Genomic DNA, 18970 nt, shown 5'->3' on the forward strand with positions numbered 1-18970 from the left:
CATTTGACAGAGTTTGAGGGCTTACTGTTTCATATTCTAGTTGTTGTTTTTAACTGAGGCTTTTTTTCTGTGCCGCGTGGTATCTGGGGCTGGTATGCGAGGGACCTGGGGCTCATGAAGGCTGCAGGCTAGCTGTGGCCTCCAGACCCTGCTCCATCTCCACTTATGAGATGGAGGGGAATTATAACCATGGTGCTTGCTGGACTGTCTAACCTAGAAGAGTTCTAGGGCTGGTTCCTTTAAATTCCAATTGCCTTTTTATTTGAGAGACAGCAAGAGCAGAGGAGAGGGGCTGAGAGAATCTTAAGCAGGCCCCATGCTCAGCATGGAGCCCAACTTGCGGCTTGATCCCACGACCCTGGGACCATGACCTGGGATGAAATCAAGAGCCAGACACTCAGCCAATTAAACCACCCAGGCTCTAGTGGCTTTCTCCCCCCAACGCCTCAGAGCAGAGGAATCTATTCCTGGTCCCTCAGTACCATCCCTCCCCCCTGCAATTTGCAACATCAGGAGACAGTGTCCCTTTGTGACTATGTCACCATCACTCTTGCTGTTTTTATTTTTTGTTGTGCAGAAGCAGTTCAGTCAGTCCTCAGTTCTTCTTCAGGAATGTGTGTCCCAGGTTCTCTTATATTGCCATCTTGAATAGAAACTCTCCTGATGTTTTTAAAGTATGTATTTGGAGAGAGAGAATCCTAAGCAGGCTCTGTACTGTCAGCGGAGTCTGGCATAGTCCTCAAACTGTAAGATCATGACTTGACCTAAAAGAGCCAGCTGCTTAATGAACTGAGCTACCGAGGCTCTCTCTAAATTTTTCTTAAATTACACAAATACAACTATTTAACACCTATACAAATATAGTTTACTAACTAAAGAAGCATGGCTATCTATAAAATGACAGTGCTAATAGTACTTCTTTCATAATGTTTTACAGGGCGTGGTATATAGTAACACCCTTATAATTGTTAGCCACTATTCTTATTGGTGTTATTATTCATATAGTATTCCTGACATACAGTCATGCAGATTTTTAGCTCAAGGTGATTCCTTCCTCGTGTTCAGCAACCCCAGTACTAAAGTGTCTTTATGTCCTCATAACTGCCACTCACAGAGCCCAATTCTGTCCTCTAAATAGTTTAGCACCTCTTTCGTGAAATAGTTCTTTATATATTTAAAGGTAACTATTATATGTCCATTATATCATCTACTAAATATTTATACACTAGACTCTGGGTTCAAGGGGCCAAATGCCATATAGGTTTGCTCATTACTGCAGAGCCAGCATCTAGTCTATATTTGGCATATACTGGGTATTCCAACTGAATAATGGAGAAAAGAATGACATCTTTGTTAGTCCATAGTTAGGACATAGGCAAGAATATCCTCAAAGTTAAGACTGTGCTTTGGCATTGAAGGAGATACGTGACAAGTCAGGAGTAGAGCCACAATTCAATTAGATTTAAACATGTAGTAAGGGCCTCCCATATTCCAGATGTTTACTCGGTTTTGGAGATACAAAAAAGAATGGACTATGTTTGTTCCATTAGTGATCTAGTCATGCAGCTCACAAACAGGCAATTCCAAAGAAAAATGCTCCAGGGTGTCTGTCTGAGAAGATGCTCTACCTCGATGGAGAATACTAAATCTTCTCATTATGGGACAGAGCAGGAAAAAAGAGAGATGTAGGATGGATTAGAAAGGGGAGAGTCTGAGACAAAAAAAACAAAAACAAAAACCCAGAGGTAGACAGAAAAGGATTCAGTGAACCTAGAATGTAGGCTCAATTGTTGCTGCGTGTGAGGCCTGGGAATCTTTGATGGGACAAGGTCTGTGACATTTAATTATATGGTAATATAATCTCTAATTATATTTAACCTCATTATCTGAAAATCCAAATAAGAACACATAACTGTTGATGAACTTCACTAATTTATTCATATTGTGTCCATCTACATAATAGCAGCATTTTGACTTTCCAAATAAATACTTTTATTATCTGAGGAGAGTCCTACTGCCCATGGTCCTACCTCTTTGTAGACCTTCTGAAGAAGTATCTTTTCACCATGGCTGCCCCAACCCTTTGGGGGAACCTCATCCCTAATGCTCTGGTAGACATAGCAGGCACTGCAGTCATGTGTTGCTGCTCCATCGTCCTCTCCCAAGTGGGATAAAAGTCTCTCCCACTTGGAGTAACATTTCATATGAGTGGAGAATCAGCACCGTTCGTGTCTAAAGCTAACTTAAAAAGGGCCCTCAGCTTTAGACTATGGACTCTCTAGTGTGGACATCGCAGCGCTCTTTCTGAATCCAGCAAAACACCCACAGACACCTATTTTTCTTTCCCCCAAACCAGTTCACCAACATCCTTCCTCCTAGCTTACGCCACAATAACCAAAGGCCTTGTGCCTGTTTCATGGTACAGGCTATTGTTCCAGCCTCCAGGTGGCTTCCGATGGGTCTTGTCTCCTAGTGTTCACTTCCTCATGCAGTCATCTCCCACATTATGGCAGGGTCAGTCTGTGTGAGCAAGCACACACAGAACATGTGGTCATGTGCCCTGCCAAAGTTAGGTTGTAATGGGAAACTCCCCCCCCCCCCCATTCTCTTTCACTTAGAAAACTAGCCGCCATGTGCTGAGTCTTGCAAAGAGGTCTTAGTGATGAGGAACTAAGGACTATAGCCAGTAGCCATGTGAGTGAGTCTTCTTGGAAGCAGATCTTCCAGCCCCCATCAAACCTTCATGGGATGAAGTTCTGGCTGACAGCTTTACTGCAACATCATGAGAGACCTGTTTCAGATTCCTGACACTTCGAACTGTAAGCTAATAAATATTTATTGTTTTAGACTTCTATATTTTGGGAAAATACATCATACAGGGATAGATTAGGGGGATCAGTTATAGACCCCTTAAACCTACTCTTTCAAGGATTCATCCAGGACCAGCCTGTTAGAGTGATATAAAGCATTTTGGATTGCTTACTTCCTGAAACATTGCTAATGTTTTGGGGAAAAGAAAGGCAAAATGGCTGAAGTACATTGCTTTCAATAAAATGCTCTTGCTACTTAACTATGATCATGGTGATAACAAGAATGCCCTGTCATATCATGGGGTAACTGATGCACACTTCCCACCATTTCTGAAGGTTAACACAAAACTCATAACATGGATGGTTGCCTCCAAGGATGCTGTATAAATCCAGCATGCTATTATTTTCCATTTTTAATGTGAATTGACAAGGGCCACTTTAGCCTGTTAGCACTTCTTTTCTGAAGACGAACCCCGACATCTTTTAGTGCCCCCAGCAGCAAATGACTTACGCCAAAGCCTATTCTTCTTCTGCAGACAGAAACCCTACTGACACCTGTTATATTGTCTATTAGATAAAGAAGATCTTATAGAATGTGGGTGAAACGGGAGATTTGCCAAGCAGAAGAAAGGCAGGCTATAGCCCTTTCATTTGGCAGCCAAAGAAAAATTGTGGTAGTCAGGAAAACAGTTTTGAATGCCTGCTTCTCACAGAGAAAGACTCTATGCCAACTGAAATGCCAGGTTACCTTTTCCTTATTCTCAGCTCTGCAGACACAACTTCATTAGTACGGAGTCTATTTTATGAAGGCTTTTTATACCTGCAGGTTGTCATTCTGACTTAGTTACTAATCCTGGTCACATATTAAGGGCTTTGATTAAGCAATTTGCTTTTTTCCTTCCTCTCTTCCATCTCATTGAAAGATTACAGAGTTTGAGCATGAGGTTAAAGGATTACATCTGAATCCTGAGAGTCCCGACACTGCTCCAGCTGCCTGTCATTTTCTGGAGTGGTTACTTATCTGTCAATATTTCTTCCCTTTTTTCCCAAGTCCCAGGCCTACTTGATCTTGTCCGTTTGGCTCGGCTGGTGGAGGAATAACAAGGGTCTTCCCATCATGCAACATTCTGGGATACATCATGACAGAGAAATCTCAAAGCCCAGGTCAATTATAACAGAAGATGTGCACCACCTCTGCCCCTGAACGTCTTCTGGGGCTGCAGTTGTTTAAAACCAAGTCACCTGAAAAATGCAAGGAAATGTGTGTCTGGTTCCTGGCTGGCTTTCTGCTTGTTTCGCAGGATACAAATAGCAGAGGACTAATACTCCGTGTGTGTGGTTTGTGGTCAGGAAGAGGGAATAAAGTTGGCAGCTACCTTATTGTGCTGTAATTACTTTTTAATTAGAATTCATTGAATACAGATGGATTCTTCCTGTTCTTTCACCCACTGATGTTTTTAATATTCCCACATCAGATATTATGAGGCAGTAGCCAGCAGTGAATTACATAAAATAACCCTGTAGCTGGTAGTGACTTACAGAAAGTAACCAACTTAACCATTTGTCTTAGATGAAAAATGATCTTACACCTTTTTGTGGATTCTGTTGCTGGTTTGTTGATATAGTGTTTGTTTACTCTCGTTCCTGCAGGAAAAAAGTACCATAGTTCTTGTATCAAATTACTGTAACTGACTGGAACATTTTTATTTCAAATAATGTACCATCATATTTTTTTTTCATGGTGACACTGATAAATTTGCAGGATCTCTCATTTTTTTTCTCCCTCCTACCAATGAATAATTTGAACCCAAACGTGAATGGAATGTACAATTTCCTGCTGTTATAAAAAATCATTGCTCATCACATTCTAATTGTAACTAAGTTTGAACCTGAATAGCTATTTGCAGTATTTTGATAGAAATAAGAAGTAATTTCCATTTTTTGGCTCCAGGGTCTCTCTACATGAACTGACATATGATGCATTTTTGAAGTCAAACTTAATAATTCTCTTTTCATTATAAACAACCGCACCCTTGTTGAATAGTAAACCTGAAATTAGGCTTACATGGGCCTATGTAATATACCTAAGAAACATGATTTATTCTAATGTAATAATGGCATAGATTTATAAAGCTTGACTACTCCAATGCTCCTCGTTATGGTTGTAAAATATTTGTGGCCGCTGTGGGATTTTCTAGATCATTATTTTAAAAAAGGAAAAACCCATTTTGACAGATGAACTGGGGCCATTCTGAGCAAATCACAGATACTTCATATAACAAGGCCTCCAAAGAGGGGAGCATACACTTATTACTATGGCAACCTGGATCAAAACACTATTTTAGTGGAGAGTTTCCAGTTTTACAATGCAATGATGATTGTTTATAGTACCACTGAAACCAGATTCAGCAAAGGTTTAAGAAATGAGCTGACAAGAGGAAAATCATTATAGATAAACTGGGGATACCTGAATGGGATAGCATGGAATCTGCCATTATTTGATCAAATACTGAAATTTATTGCTCAAGACAATAGAAACAGTGGAAGAGGATCGAGAAGATGAGACACATCCCAAAGTTTCTTCTGTTATGATGGTTTAGACTAAGATCGAGTCCTATCTTAAGTTAAAACTTGCAAAGCAAAGAATGTTTTTTTTAAAGGACATATCTTTCACACCCCTTATTTTTCTATCTGCAAAATACCTACTTGTAACTTTAAAGTTGTGGGCTAACACTTCTTTTCCTAACATATTCCCTTTGACAGAGTGTAACATGGCACAACTCAAGACCTGTGCTCATCACACACATGTGTGCTTGCACATGTTGACATGATGTGACAGCTGGTTGCAGCCCTGCTCCGTTTTTATATAAATGGAAATTTTACATGGAAAGAGAAAAATTGGATCATGAGTTGTCCATTTTGCTAAATCTGTCCTAAGATACCTAAAGATACCACGGGGTGGACAAAGTGCATTGAAGTGAAGGGCTGAATAATCATTTATTTGGTTAGCAACTATTTACTGAGCATTTCCTGTATGCCAAAATGTGTGTACCTGGGTGTGCATGCTGCAAGGTGTGCCGTGGTAAGGGAGTGTGATGGTGAGGGTCAAAGAGAAATGAAAAATGAAGAAATATAAAATTACTGGATAGAAATGGAATTTGGTTCCATTCCAACATTTGTTAACCTGAATAGTCTTTCATTCTTTGAAGGGAGAAAGAAGAACTGTATTTACTGAATGTCTGCTCTATGCAAAGCCCTGTGTTTGAAGTTCTACATGCTATTATCTCATCTAATATCCTGGGAAACTGTAGGTATTATTTTGCAGATAAGTAAACTGAGATCAGAAAGCTAAAATAAATAATCTCAAGGACAATGAGCATATATGTAGCGCTCATTATGTACCAGGCACTGTTTTAGCATGTAGCAAATTTTAACTCATTTAATCCTTGTAGTAACCATGTAAAGCAGTACTATTGTTATTCCTGTTTTACAGATATGGAAGAGGTTGAAAAACTTGCTTCAGGTCACACAGCTAGTAAATGGCAGAGGCAAGATGTGAGCCCATGAAGTATGCACTGCAGACATATGCTGAACCTAATCAACAATCTGTAAGTAATCGATCGCGTAGGTAATCAACAATACGATTGCGATCTAAGCCAGGTCTCCTGATTTACCACACACGTAGTTTGTTTTCAGGTTCTTTGCACAGACACACACCATAACTACTAACTATTTTAGGTATCAAGCATATATTAAATTTTTTTACTCATATATTTTGTTGTTGAAGCCAGTTTGAGTTTAGAACTGGTATCATTTGCAGTCTACAGAGTCCTAATTAATATAGGATGACAAAACTCTTCTAGTAACATCTTCCTAGTCCTTCATCCTCACCACCTTCTCTCCCATTGTCTACACTGAAGGTGTCATGAAGCCTTATCTATTTTATCTCAGATATTTCTCAACTCTTCCATTTTCTCTCCTTCACTATCATCACCTTAGTCCAAGCAGCCGTTCTATCTTATCTAGACCTTATGCCTGGTCTCCTGACATCCAATATAGCCTCTTCTAATCCATTCTTCACACTCTAGGCTAGAGAAATCTATACAAAATGTAAATGTCAATATATTATTCCTCTTCTTACTTCGTCTAATTCCCCTACGATCAGTAGTGGCTTCCTGCCTAGCTTAGGATATACTTTAACATCCTTAATACTTCTTTATGGTCCTGTGTGGTCTGCCTCTATCTACTTTCCGGGCACGGACCCAGTCCATAGGTCCCTTTGTTTTCCCACACTACAAATAGGTTTTGATTTCAATTTTCAGCTTTAAAAGTTCTCCTTTGGGGAGCCTGGGTGGCTCAGTGAGTTGAGGATCTAACTCTTGATTTTGGTTCAGGTTATGATCCCAGGGTTGTAGGGTCAAGCCCTGTGTTGGGCTCCATGCTGAGTGTGGAGCCTGCTTAAGATTCTCTCTTTCTCTCCCACTGCCCCTCTCTCCTGATTGCTCACTCTAAATAAATAAAAATTCACTTTCCATTGATACATGATTCTTCATATTTGTGATTTCCTATCACTTTTCTCTCATGGGTCCAACTTTATTGACTTAGATACTATTCTCCATTTTTTCTGCTATTGTTTTTACTCAGTCACAACTTACTGTGTAGACCATCTTTATATAATCCAAGTGGTAAGTTTTTGCAGACTCTTTGTCAACTTAGTGGAGTCGTTGGAATGTAATTGAAAGGAATTCTTTGAAACAAGACTCATTTCTGACCTCCACCTAGTGGAATGTGCTGGGAAATGCAACAGGGCAATTAAGTACATTTGGAGTGTCTCTGAGCTTTCCCAGACTCTCTTCTCCAAAGTCAAAGGGCATTTCAAAGCAGTATGAAAACAATTTGGGCACTGGCTTCTCTTTAGGATTTTCTTCTTAAATATTCTAGGTGAATACCAATGATTGATTCCCTATTTCACTATTTTGGGAGCCCTTTATCTGCTCAGTCTTTTTCTTCTTTAGAAGTTTGTTCAGCTCCTCCTTTGTTTCAGGATGCTTGCTCTTCACATTCATCTCTGTTCATTTCACTTGCTGCTATGTTGCTTGCATCACAGCCTCTTTTGGCCATTCCTCCTCATAGTGTTAATTCTACTCCCTGTCTTTTCTCTGGGGGTTCTCTTTCCTTCTCCCTCTTTCCATTTTAGCTAATCTGTTTGCCCTGAAAGGGAACATGTGGTCTCTCAGCAACTCTGATGAAGGGTTGGCCAAAGTATCAGTTGGAGATTTTTTGTGATGTTCTATTTTTATATTTCGGCAGGACATGGGACTGATACCCTAGGTTTTCATTTCAGAATCAATATTGCTTGCAGCAAACCCCTTATCCAGGAGTATGATACGTAGTTATGTTAATCATTTAACAGGTGAGGGCTGATTACAAAAGTATAGTTTTGTGCTAGAAAAAAATGATGAGGGCTAGATAATATTTTTTTACAGATGAGTAAATTATTTTGTTTCTAGACTTGGGAACAAGCAGTATCCTGCACTGGAAAGAGGACTTGCTCAATACTTGGGATATTTGGCTTTAAGTATTGAGATAGATAATGGGCTTTGGAACAAGACAGACTTGGGTTCAAATCCAAGATTCCCAATATTAGCTGTGTGACATCCATTTTCAACTGTGAAATGGTGGCAGTAATACTTTCTCATAAAAAAAGTATATAAAGCATTGCCTGGCATATCATTATTAAATTTAACTTTTATTTCCTCTTTTCTAATTTGCCTAATACATCCAATTTCTATGGACCTCGGTACTTATATCTCAGTCTCAACTATACCAAAATTCTTTTCACAGTTTGGTCATAAGTCAATGCCAATCAGAAACCTACAATAGATACGTTCACGAAAAAGAAATCCATCAAACCTGAAGGGAAGAGAGCAAGAGAAGAGCTACAAAAACAACCATAAGAAAATGGCAGTAAGTACATGCCTAACAATAATTACTTTGAATGTAAATGGACTAAGTGCCCTAAGCAAAAGACATAGGGTGACTGAATGGATAAAAAAGCAAGACTCATCTATTTGCTGTCTACCAAAGACACTTCAGACCTAAAGACAAATGCAAAGTGAAAGTGAAGGATAGAAAAAGATTACCATGCAAGTGCAATTTAAAAAAAAAAAAAAAAGCTGAGGTAGCAATAATCACATAAGACAAAGTAGACTTTAAAACAAAGACTATAGCAAGAGAAAAGGAAGGGCATTACATAAAGGGAACAAAACAACAAAAGGATATGCCAATTAGAAATATCTATTCACCCAACATGGAAGCACCTAAAAACATAGCAAATATTAACAGACATAAAAGGAAAAATTGAAAGTAACACAATAATAGTAGGGGACTTTAACACTCCACTTGCATCAGTGGATTGACCATCCATACAAAAATCAATAAGGAAATCTATCTTTGAATGACACATTAAACCAGAAGGATCTAACAGATATATACATAATATGGCATCCATAAATAGCAGTCTATACAATTTTTCTCAAGTACACATGCAATATTCTTCAGGACAGGTCACACATTGGGCCACAAAACAAGTCTTATTCAGGAAGACTAAAATTATATCATGCATCCTTCTCAACCACAATGGTATGAAACTGGAAGTCAATTACAAGAACACATCTAGAAAGAACACAAAGACATGGAGGCTAACCAACTCACTACTAAACAGTGAATCAGTCAACCAAGATATCAAAGAGGAAATTAAAAAAAAATACATGGAGATAAAAGGGAAGACCTAAAAAGTTGGAGTAGTAGGAGGACCTTAGGCTTGCCCTTGAACATAGCTAGATAAATTCTGAATACCCAAGAAATTGATCTGAGAGCTAATGGAAAAAAATCTGCACAACAAGAGGGAGAGAAGAAACCACACTGTGGAAGGTAGGAGGGGCAGAGAGATGGTTTGGGGGAGAAATAGATCCTGGGTGCTATGGAGGGGAAGGAGCTCTGGTGGTAGAGAGAGGATCACACAGGGCATTGCACAAGGAAAACATTTCCCCAAAGCCATTGACTGGGAAAACAAGAGGCGCTTCTTATAACCAGCAGGGCTCAAAGATTGGAGTTTTAGAGGTCCCTAGCATGGCTGGTATATAGCCCTGAGGGCATTGCAGTGCTCCTGTAGAGAAGGCAGGTGGGTAACCCAGGGGCAGATGTTACGATCTGAGGATCACCAGATCACCTGAGATACACTGGTACAGACAGTTGCCTCTTCTTGGAGTGCATCAGAGAAGTGGCATTGCCTCTCTGGGAACAAAGGAGCCTGTGGGCACAATTTCCCTTCCCAGGCTCTCAGCATAGGCACAGAGATAAGGGAGGCTAACTTGGACACTGGCTCTTTAGTGTGCTTTGCTCCAAAACCCATGCTCATGCACTCTGGTGCAATTGTCCTTCTGGGTCAAACTTGCATCAATCCTAGCACAGTGAGACCTTTTCCCAGATGACCAGCACAGGTCCCCACCACATCAAGTCCCTAAAGTTTGGAGTTTTAAAATTCAGCCAATCTGGATGGGATAGAGCCAAAAGTACACTGCACTGCTCCAGGCAGACAAGCAAGCCAGACACAGATAGTGTGAAAACAATGATCTGAAAAACACCTAGGATGCACTAAGAAAAATTATTCATTCTTCTGGGAGGGTTTCCCTGACAGCTGTAAGCAGGATCCCCTCTCCAGGGACAAAGGAGCTGGCACCATTTCCCTTCCCCTCAGCATAAACTAACTTCAGTAAACAGTACAGTGCCAACACTGGCTGCCTAATCTGCTTACACCAAGCTTCCCCCAATACCCTGTACTCTGGTTGTACTGCTTCTTTTGGGCAAGGTGCCTGAGACCCAGTGCAGTAGGCCCAGCCCCCAGAAGACCAGCACAAAACCCCACATGCACCATATATATTGACCATAGAGTTCTGCAAAGCTTCACCTCTAGTGGAAATAATATCAGGTCTCTTTTAGCAAGCAGACAGAACAGGCCTATTTACATCTGTCCACACTCTCCTCAAGATCTAAACACTCTCCACTGCCAGCAAGGGGGAAACTCTGGAGAGGACTGACCTGAGGGACAGAGCAGCCATAACACAGCAGTACAGTGCATGCAGCACACACCAGAGATATTTCCTGAACTGTCAGGCCCTGGACATTATATGACCTCTTCTTCATAAAGCCATTACTTTCAGGAGAACAAAATATAACAGGCTTTTCTAACACACAGAAGAAAACAGACAAAATGCCAAGACAGAATTCATCCCAAAAGAAAGAACAAAAAAAGGTCATGGCCAGATTCTAATTGAAACAGATATAAGTAATATGCCTGATTCAGAATTTAAAGCAACAATCATAAAAATACTACCTGGACTTGAGAAAAGCATGGAAGACATTAGGGGTACCCTTAACACATAGATAAAAGAGCTAAAAAGTAGTCAGGCTGAAATGAAAAATGCAATAACTTAGATTCAAAACCAACTGGATGTAATGACCACGAGGATGGAAGAACTAGAGGAAAGAATAAGTGATAGAGAAGATAGAATTATGGAAAACTATGAAGCTGATAAATAGAGGGAAAGAAAAATTCTGGATCATGAAAGAGACCTAGTGGGCTCAGTGAAACAAAAGAGAAAAGGGCACAGAAGGTTTATTTGAAGAAAGTATAACTGAAAACATCCTTAATCTAGGGAATAAAATGGACTTCCAAATCCAGGAGGCACAGAGAACTCCCATTATAATCAAAAGCAGGCCAACACCAAGACATGTTGTAAATTGTAAAATATAAAGAAGAAAATCCTAAAAACAGCAAGACAAAAGAAGTCCCCAACTTACAAGGTTAGCAACAGATCTGTCCACAGAAACTTGGAAGGCCAGAGGGGCGTGCCATAATATATTCAACGTGCTGAATGGGAAAAAACTGTAGCCAAGAATACTCTATCCAGCAAGGCTATCATTCAAAATAGAAGGGGAGATAGAGAGTTTCCCAGACAAACAAAAACTTAAGGAGTTTGAGACCACTAAATCAGACATGCAAGAAATATTAATGGGTACTCTACAAGTGGGAAAGAAGGTCCAAAAGTGACAAAGACTAGAAAAGAACAGATAAAATCTCCAGAAACAATGACAAAACAATAAAAAGGCACTCAATTCATATCTATCAGTAATTACTCTGAATGTAAATGAACTAAATGCTCCAATCAGAAGACATAGAGTGCCATAAAAAGAGAAAGACCTATCTATATGCTCCTTACAAAAAACTCGTTTTAGACCTCAAGACACATGCAGATTGAAAGTGAGAGGATGGAGAAACATTTACCATGTAAATAGACATCAAAAGAAAGCCAGAGTAGCAATACTTACATCAAACAAACTAGATTTTAAAACAAAAACTGTAACAGAAGATGAAGAAGGGCACTATATCATAATAAACATGATCTAACCATTATAAATATTTATGCCCTCAACTTTGCAGTACCTAAATATGTAAAAGTATAACAAAGAAATTCATTGATAATAATAGTAGGGGATTTTTAACACCCACTTACTCAATGGACAAGTTATTAAAGCTGAAAATCATCAAGGAAACAATGGCTTGTAATGACCCACTGACCAGACAGACTTAACAAATATATTCTTAACATTTTATCCTAAAGCACATTCCTATTATCCTAAATACACATTCTTTTCAAATGCGCATGGGATATTCTCCAGAATAGATCACCTACTAGGTTACAAATCAGTCCTCAACAAGTATGAAAGATGGAGATCATACCATGCATATTTTCAAACCATAACATTATGAAAAATTCATAAGCCCCTAGCCATAGTTATCAAAAAGAAAAAAGACCCAAGTAAATAAATAAAATCATGAATGATAGAGGAAAAAATCACAATGAACACCACAGGAAAAAAAAAATACATGGAGACAAATGAAAACACAGTCCAAAATCTTTGGGCTACAGTGAAAGCAGTTATAAGGAAAGTTTACAGTAATACAGGCCTAGCCTCAAGAAACCAGAAAAATCTCATATGAACAACCTAGAATTAAACCTAAAGGAGCTACAAAAATAACAAACCCCAAAGCCGTAGAAAGAGGGATATATATATTAAAGATTAGAGAAGAAGCAAATGATACAAAAACTAAAAACTACAAAAGATAATATAAACCCAGGTGCTGGTTCTTTGAAAGGATAAACAAAATGATAATCTTTTAGCCAAATTCATGAAGACTGAAAAAAATAAAATCAAAAAGTAAGGAGGATAAATAATAATGGACCCAACAGAAATACAAAGGATTATAAGAGAATATTATGAAAATTATATGCCAACATATCAGACAACCTAGCAGAAATGTATACATTCTTAGAAACATTTTGAAGAGAGTGGTTTCTAGCAATATCATTCACCTAGTATTTTTTTAAAGACCCACAAAACTCCCAATAAACAAAAGCCCAGGGCCAGATGGCTTTACAGGTGAATTTTACCAACCATTTAAAGACAAGTTAATACCTACTTTTCTCCAATTATTCCAGGAAACAGAAGAGGAAGGAAAACATTCAAATCCATTCTATAAGACCAGCATTATCCTAATACCAAAACCTGACGAATACTACAAAAAAAGAAAATTACAGGACAATATCTCTGATAAATATATACACAAAAATCCTCAAAAATATGTTACCTAATCAAATTTAACAATACATTAAAAAAATCATTCACCGTGACCAAAAGATTTATTCCAGGAATACAAGTGTGGTTCAATACTGGTAAATCACTCAGCATGATATATCACATCAACAAGAGAAAAGATACAAACCATATAATCACCTCAAAGGATGCAGAAAAAGCATCTGACAAAATACAACATCCATCCATAATAAAAAGAAAAAAATAACATAGGTTTAAAGGGAACATATCTCAACATAATAAAGGCTATATATGAAAAGTTCACAGCTAACATCATACTCAGTGGTGAAAAACTGAGAGCTTTCCCTCTAAGGTCAAAAACAAGACCATGGTGTCCTCTCTCACCACTTTTATTCGACACATTATTGGGAGTCCTACCACAGCAGTCAGAAAACAAAGTAAAGAAGTAAACTTTTATTATTTGCAGATAACCTGATACTATATTTAGAAAATCCTAAAGACTCCACCAGACTACTACTAGAACTGGTATATGAATTCAGTTAAGTTGCAGGATACAAAATCAAGCTACAAAAATCTGTTGCATTTCTATATACTAATAATGAAGCAGCAGAAAGGGGGAAATCCAATTTACAAGTGGACCAAAAACAACAGGAAATCTAGGAATAAACAAACCAAAGAGGTTAAATACCTATACTCTGTAAACAGTAAACATTGCTGAAAGAAACTGAAGACAACACAAAGAAATAGAAAGATATCCCATGCTCAACAAGATTGGAAGAACCAATATTAAGTTTCTATACTACAGAAATCTACACTTTTAATGCCATCCCTATCAAAATACCAAAAGAACTAGAACAAAATTCTTAAAATTTATACTGAACCGCAGGAGACTCAAATAACCAGAGCAATTTTGAAAAAGAAAAACAAAGCTACCGGTATCACAATTCCAAAGTTCAAGTTACATCAAAAAGCTGTAGGAATCAAAACAGTATGGTACTGGTACAAAAACATACATATAGATCAGTAGAGTAGGACAGAAAACCCAGAAATAAAAGTATGATTATAAGGATGACAAAGCAACAAAGAATAGACAATGGGAAAAAGACAGTCTCTTCAACTAATAGTGTTGGGAAAACTGATGTGCTACATGGAAAAGAATAAAACTGGACCACTTTCTATATCATACAAACAACTCAAAATGGATTAAAGGTCTAAATAGGAGACCTAAAACCATAAAAATCCTAGAGGTGAGTACAGGCAGTAATGTCTCTGACATCAGCCATAACAACAATTTTCTAGATAAGTCTCTGAAAGCAAGGGAAATAAAAGCAAAATAGACTATTGGGACTATATCAAAATAAAATGCTTCTTCACAGGGAAGAAAACAATCAGCAAAACTAAAAGGCAACCTACAGAATGGGAGAAGATATTTGCAAATGACACATCTGATAAAAGATTAGTGTGCAAAATATATAAAGAACTTATATGATTCAATGCCCAAAAAACAATCCAGTTAAAAAATGGGTAGAACATATCAAGACATTTCTTCAAAGAAGCCATTCAGATGAATAACAGACCCATAAAAAGATGGTCAGCATTACTCATGATCAGGGAAATGCAAATCACAACTACAATGAAATATCACCTCACACCTGTCAGTATGGCTAAAATAAAAAACACAAGAAACAAGAGATGTTGGCAAGGATGTGGAGCAGGAGGAAACGTTGTGTACTGTTGGTGTGAATGCAAACTGCTACAGCTACAGTGGAAGAGTATGGAGGTTCCTCAAAAAATTAATAATAAAACTACCTTACAACTGAATAATTGTATTACTGGGTATTTACCCAAAAAAATGCAAAACACTAATTCAAAGGGATACATGTACCCCTACATTTTATAGCAGCATTATTTACAATAATCGACATATGGAAGCAGCCCAAGTATCCATCAATAGAAGAATGGATAAAGAAGATGTGGATTTCATTATGCTAAGTGAAAGAAATGAGTCAAGGAAAAGCAAATACCATATGATTTCACTCATATCTGCAATTTAAGAAGCAAAACAAACCAGCAAAGGAGAACAAAAGGAGAGAGAGAAAGAAACAAACCAAGAAACAGACTCTTAACTATAGAGAACAAACTGATGGTTACCAGAAGGGAGGTAGACAGAGGGGATAGGTGAAATAGGTGATGGAGATTAAAGACTACAGTTGTTGTGATGAACACTAGGTGATGTATGGAATTGTTGAATTATTATATTGTACACCTTAAATTAATATAACATTATGTTAACTATACTGGAATTAAAATAAGTTGAATTACTATATACAACGGGATATTACTCACCCATAAAAAAGGATGAGATCTTGCCATTTGCCACAATATGATGGATCTAGAGAATATAATTAATGAAATAAGTCAGAGAAAGACAAATACCATATGATTTCATGCATGTGCATAATCTAAGACAAAACAATGAAAAAACAAGGAAACAGAGACCAAAAAAACCCCAAAACAAACAAACCAAACCCTTGTCTGAGGGGAGGTAGGTGGGGGATAGGTGAAGTAAATAAAGGACTTTAAGAGAAACAAGCTTCTAATTATAAAATAAGCCCTGAAGATGAAAAGTAAAGCATAGGGAATACAATTACTGATATCACCACCTGATATGATATCATTGGTGACAGATGGTGACTACACTTATCTTTCTGAGCAATAAATAATATATAGAATTGCTGAGTCATTATGTTGTAAAGCTGAAGCTAATGTAACACTGTATGTTAATTAAACTTCAATAAAATCAATCACCTTATTTTCCTAAGGTGTTTTGAGTTTCTGTCATGACTGAGAGAGACCCACATGCCTTTGCTTCTCTCCATATGTTGGCTTCCGTCCCTCCAAGAAAATTTCCTATGAGATGAGACCTACAGTCACAGGCAACTCTACCATTAGTTGGAAAGTTGTTCTCTTTCCTTAGTTTCCATGGGAACAATCCTGGAGAAGACCCCCGATTGGTCAATCTTGGGTCATGTGCCCTGCTGTGGCCAGAGGAATAGGGTTCTAAGATTAGAAACCACCCTAAAACCTTAAGAGTTGGTGTAAGAAATGGTTCTATAACATAAGAAAGAAATGTTCCCCCAAAAGGGCAAGGTATACTGGGCAGACAATATAATTGGTGTCTACCACACCTATACTTGCCTATCTAATTTTGAGGTTTATTGAAATGATACATGTGAAACACTTGGAAAATACTACAGTGTAAAATCTTATTCTTTTTAAAAAAAAAAAAAAAGTTATTTTGAGAGAAAGAGAGAAAGAGCACACGTGAGACTTGGGGAGGGGAAGAGATGGAGGGAGGGAGAGAATCCCAAGCAGGCTCTACACTATCAGTGTGGAGCCCATTGCAGGGCTGGATCTTACCAACTGTGAGATCATGACCTGAGCTGAAATCAAGAGCCAGATACTTAATCAACTGAGCCACCCTGTTGTCCCTGTATAATCTTATTCTAACTTATTACTAATTGGGACTATATAGATGACAGATACCCAAATGTATCAACATAATATTTTGTCCTCAATATATTTTTTCAGACAAGAATACTGACCCCCAAATGGTATTTGTATTGGTACACTTTCCCACAAAGAAGCTCTCTTTTATAATTTAAGAAAACTAGGAATTACTCCAACACTCAAATCAACTACCGAGCAATTCTCTTATGAATCAGACTGTTAAATACCAAACTCTTCCTTTCCCACTCATTCACAGCCTCGTGCCTCACCTAGTAGGATATACAGGTTATTTCAATGACCTCGTGTTTTCAAGACCCAGGTAGCAGCCACTGTCCTTGAGAATGACTCAGAGAGCAGAGATGTCTCAGTCTGGGTTATGCAATGCACTCTTGACCAAAGTAGCATTTAGTTTAGTTAGAACTTGTTTTTCACTCAACAAATGTCTATGAAAAACAGTCATTTATAAGACAAGTATAGAAGTGTACTGAGTGAAAATATATAGTCCTTGCCCCTTAACTGGCCCACAGTCCACTACAGAATATTAACAAGCACAAGATTCAGACTCAATGGAATTGTTGTCCTGTTAAAGCAGAAGTACTGTGTAAGCTCTCAGAAGGACACTGTCTTAGTCTGTTCCAGCTGCCAGAACAAATACAGTAGACTAGTGACTTAAACAACAGAAATTCATTTTCTTAGCGTTCTGGAGGTTGGGAAGTCCAACGTCAAAATGCTGGCTGATTTGGTTCCTGGTGAGGCCCCTCTAGTTTACAGACAGTGATCTTCTGGCTGTGTTTTCATGTGCTCGGGAACATGGTGGCTCTTAAGGGCAGTGATCCCATCATGAGGGGCCCACCCTCATGACCTCACCTAACCCCATACCTCCCAAAGGCCCCATCTACAAATACCATCACAATGAAGGGTAGGGCTTTAACATATGAACCTGGAAGGGAAATAATTCAGTCTATAGCAGGCAGCGATTCCTGCTAAACATTTCTAGAGGAGAGGATGGTTCAGGATAACATAATAAAACATAAGGTCAACCACTGCTAAAAGTATTCAAGGTTGCTGCTTCTAGGTGGGTGGATTTTACACATGTGTATTATCCAACTCTAGGGGGCACCATTAAGGTGGATTGTTGCAGACTTGTGTGTTTATCATGGTTTAATTTATGGAAGTAAATTGTTTTAAGGAGTATATTCTTCAAATAGAACTGAACATACTCAAGGCTGTTATTTTTACTATTTATAGTTACCAACATTTATTGTAGCTTATTGTGTGCCAGAGACTATGTGAGATTCTTTATGCATTTTATTGTTTGTTTCACAGAATGTGAGCTAGGTATGCCCCCATTTTACACCTAAAGAAACTGAGACTTAACAGAACGAGGTACGCAGCTGCTACGTACAGACTGAGCAGGAGTTTGCATGCCCTGGTCCTCCTTTAGACCAGTAACTGTCACCCACTCTATTTCTATTCTCCATGCCTTCCTTGTTGGCTTACAAACCTTTCACCCATCCCTGAATTGGGTGCCAAGTCACAAATACAGACTTGGGTCCCCTTTCCTGCTGCTGGACCCAATTTCCTACTGCAAAGGACAAATCTCTGGCCATGTTACCTCAGGCCCATCATATGCCACCCTGATGCAGAATGTGTCTGGAGCTGTCAGCATGCCAGGAAACATTTAGCAGGGCAAAAGGAAGGGGGAAAAAAGTACAGTGTATGTGTGTTGCCAGTTATTTAAAATAGGCCAATTACCTCAAACTGTAAAAACATACTCAAGTTTAAATACCTACAAATCACTTTAACAAATTTAGTAACAGAACATTCTCACTGCTTGCTCTGTTTGTGCTGCAGCAAATGGAGTTTGTTTGAGAAATGTGTGGTTGAGTAACTGTCGGTTAGTTTAGCAGCGCTTTCTCTCTTACCCGTGTATTCATGAGTTCTGCAAAAAAGGCCAAAGCAGTTACGTTTGT

This window comes from Hyaena hyaena, unplaced genomic scaffold (assembly GCF_003009895.1).
Source record: "Hyaena hyaena isolate Hyena2069 unplaced genomic scaffold, ASM300989v1 scaffold_111, whole genome shotgun sequence".
Lineage (NCBI taxonomy): Eukaryota > Metazoa > Chordata > Mammalia > Carnivora > Hyaenidae > Hyaena > Hyaena hyaena.